Here is a 3,923-nt window from a genome sequence, read left to right on the forward strand (position 1 = left end):
ACTTCTGTAACTTACTTTGCATATAGCCCTGCCTTATAAAAAGCCAGACCCCCGAGCCTGGTGGCCGTTCTCCTTTTAGCGGGGGAGACGGTCGCTGAGCTCAGCTTAATAAAATCTTCGGAACCCTAATTTGATATCCAGCCTCTTTATTAATTGTCTGGACTTAACAGCATGAGCGGCTGTATGGGGTCTGATTCCTCAGAGGGGGATTCACCCAAGCCAGCTTTTGTGCCTTGTGTGACCACCCTTTTGGTATGCCACTTGTGGCACTAATCAAGTAATGCTCTGGTGTGGTCTAAGGCTTACCACTATGTGTATTTTTTTTCCGTTGTCTCCTGTCATGGGCTCCCATGCAGGGTGATGTTAGCCTTGCCTGTAACTGGCCCAGAGATACCTGGTAGGACCTACCAAGCTATGCTCAAATGTGTGTTCCCTGTGTTGGACCTGGAGACTGGTGGAGGTTTCCTCGCTGTGATCTACAGCTGGCTGTCACTTAATTGGGCCTGGGGCAGCTTGGCAAAAGGCTCAGTACCTCTCTAGGCCTATTATGACCTGCCAGTTGCCTATAAGTCTCAGCTATTTACTGAGCCTCTTTAGGTGAGAGCATCAGGCTGGTAGACCCAGTGTCGAGAGTGCCCTCAAAGATGCCACCTGAATTGGAAGGTGTGGGGCCCCAAGGTGTCACAGGGTGTGACCTGTCATTTTCACAAAGCTAATGAGATTCAGTTCTTGCACCAGTGCTGAGCCTGTGGCCACTCTGCAAAACACCCTGAGACCACTGCAGCAAGTTGTCAGTTGCCTCAGTCCTGCAGTGTTGCCACGCAGCTGTGCAGCCATCTGTCCCCCCATGCTTAACCCTAAAATGACCCTTTTGAGGACAGTGCTCATACACTTTGTGTCCCTGTTTGGCTCCAAAGGATGGCCAGTTAGTCAATGACGGGTAAGATTCCTCATGGGAGGAACAACCTAAGGCATGGTCAGGTGGAGGCCATTAGGAGAAATCTCGGGGCTGATGGAAGTGGGCATGAGCCCTCACTCGCCCCCCAAAAAGACTGAATGAAGGTTTTCTACCTCTGTAGCTACATTCCTTCCCTCAACCTGCTTGAGAAGTGACCTGATGGTGTAATAGTATCTGTCCTCAGTGCAGTGATCGTATCTTCCTTGAGTCGTTTGCATATAGGGTGTGTGAAGGCAGAGCATCTGTCTCATCGCCTCAGGCTGACTCTCGGTAATAGCAGCTTGCAGGCATGGGTAATTTGGCTTGAGCAAGTTCTCAGGAATGAGACTCACAGACTGTGGAGAGAACAATGCTACTTCCTGGTGGGTGGAGGAATAAAAGCATATGTTGGCCAGATTTGGGGCTCTTAGTCCAAGCAGCTGGAGATGCTTGGCCCCACACTCATTTAACTCTTGACTGCTGTTTCTTTTATTTCTTAACCCTTCACCGCCCCCTCTCATTCTCCCACTGCTCATGTCGTGTGGGACGTGACACTGCAGAACATCAGTAGCCACCCAAGAATGGCTGACTGTCCACAATCAAAAGTTTCCCAGGCCTCCGTTAGCTGTCTGCTTTTACGCAAGCCTCCAGCAGCTTGTGCAGCAAGGCTGGCAACCCAGGAGCTGGAAGTGCTCCCCATGAAATCCATACTAGCTGGGTGGGGTGGGATCCTAGGGAGTCATGGATTGTGGCCTGTGGTTTTTACAAAATTAATGCAGATTCAGTCTTTGCACCAGTACTGAGCATGTGTCCACTTTGCAAAACACCCAGTGAACACTGTGGCCAGACACTACTTGTCTCAGTTCACAAATCCTTGAGACCCATACAAGAAAGGCTTCAGCATGACCTAGGGCTGACCACCTGCCACCTAAAGTTTCCCAGGCCACTGCAGGCTACCTGCTGCTATACAAGTCCCCAGCACCTTGTGGTATTTTCTTAATTTTTAGTTGTCTATTTTTTATTTTCTTGTCATTCACTGAATTTTCTTAACAGGACTATTCTAATTCCTTTGTGCGACAGTTCATAAATCTCCATTTCTTTAGGGTCCATTATTTGAGCTTTATGAGTTTACTTTGATGGTATTTTATTTATCTGATTTTTAATGATCCTCATATACTTGCATTGGTATCTGTGAATTTGAAGAAGCACTATCCAATTCCATGCTTTCTCAGCAGTTGGGTGGGGATAATGACTTGCTTCCCTCCTGGGTAGGCCTTATGTTGTGTTCTGTAGCTGTCCTGCCTTTCTGGAGTAAAGTCTATGCTCCTCCTCCATCAGTTGGGAGGGGCAATTGACTTGGTTCCTTATAGGTAAAGTTTTAGAAAGGAATCCATGGCTGAGGGGGCCCACTAGCTGAGGATGCTAACTGGGAAGTATTGTTCACTGAGGTCCCTAACCAGATGGGACCACTAGTTCAGTTCTGCAGATGAGCAGAGCTACTAGTTGAAATATCTACTTGGGTGTTGCCCTGATCCACATCCTTTTTTCTTGAACCCCATTGCCTTTCTCCACCTGTAGGTGATTCCCCCAGTGATATCTATGAGGCAACATCTAAGTGTGTCTCTTAGGAAGCTCCCCAGAACTTTGAGGAAGCTCGATGTTCACCTTGGACCCTTCCCTTTTTCCACAAGAGAAACTGTAGGCCCAGAGGGAACCCCTCAGTGCAGCAATGCATTGGTCTGGAGGAGAGGCAATATGATTAAAGAAAAAACATTTCTAGGGCCGGCCGAGTGACTCAGTTGGTTAAGAGCTCACTCAATAATTTGAGCTCTGAGCAACAGCGGTTCGATTCTCGGCCCGAGCTGAGCAGCTGCTGAGCTGCCAACAGGTGGTAGGATGGCTCAGCTTAAAAAAAAAAAAACCAAAAGAAAAAACATTTCTCTTATTCTTAAAATGTGGTTTTCCTCAGTTTTTGTGGTCCAAAGAGATGCTTCAGCCTCATTTTGTGTTCAAAATTTTCACAAATGTGTTCTGTCTATGAATAGTTAATAATCATTCTTACTGTGAGGAAGACTGAAGCTGAGAACCATTCATTGTACTATATTGCTGATGTCATTCTCCCTGGAGAGATCAAATTCTTTAATGTGGAAGAAAGTCATCATTTAGTCCACTGGTTCTCAAATATGAGGCTATGTCACAGTGTCCTTGTGGGCTTTATAAATAACAAATTTCTAGGTCCCACAAACAGAAGATGTGACTTAGGTGGGCCTTGGTTATTCATCTCATGTGATCTTATAGTGACAGATGGAGCCTAGGATGGGCCTCAATTTTCATGTCTAACAAGATTCCAGGTGATGATACTGCTGCTCATCTGAATACTACACTTTGATATCCACTTCTCCTAGTCTGTCAAGATCTTCATGGCTAGCAGAACAATGTTGGTAATTCTGCTTTCAAATATCAGTCACCTGGTTATTAGTCTACTCACTGACTTTTCACTTTCCATCTTTCATTATTCCTCTAATTCAGTCTTCCCCCAAATTTTCCTAAGGTAAAAGCACACACTTGGGTTGCCAAAAAAATATGTAAGTGGACACTTTGGTCAACATTGTTCAAGCAGTAGTTCTCCATAATCAGAAGTGTCTGGATGCTGATGGTAACCACTTTGAGCACTTCTTGTAACTGCAAAAGTCAAAAGTGACTTGTATTCATCTTTTGTTATTGGTACATATTGAGTATTGTAATTTAAACTATATTTTCCTTCCTTAAAATGTGTATAAAATTATTGACACCCTCTGTATTTGTGTTTGTTACAGTGCAAATTACCAAGTCCTTCCCTCTCATTTATATTTCTAGGGATGAACCCAGGAATTTATATTTTTAAGAAGATACTCAAGTGCTCCTTTTCCTCAGACAATTCTTAGAAACATTAGGCAATCTTTAGTTAATTTAATGAGCAAAGTAATATTCCTACCCTAAGCAATGA

Source organism: Hipposideros armiger, unplaced genomic scaffold (genome assembly GCF_001890085.2).
Source record: "Hipposideros armiger isolate ML-2016 unplaced genomic scaffold, ASM189008v1 scaffold_1034, whole genome shotgun sequence".
Lineage (NCBI taxonomy): Eukaryota > Metazoa > Chordata > Mammalia > Chiroptera > Hipposideridae > Hipposideros > Hipposideros armiger.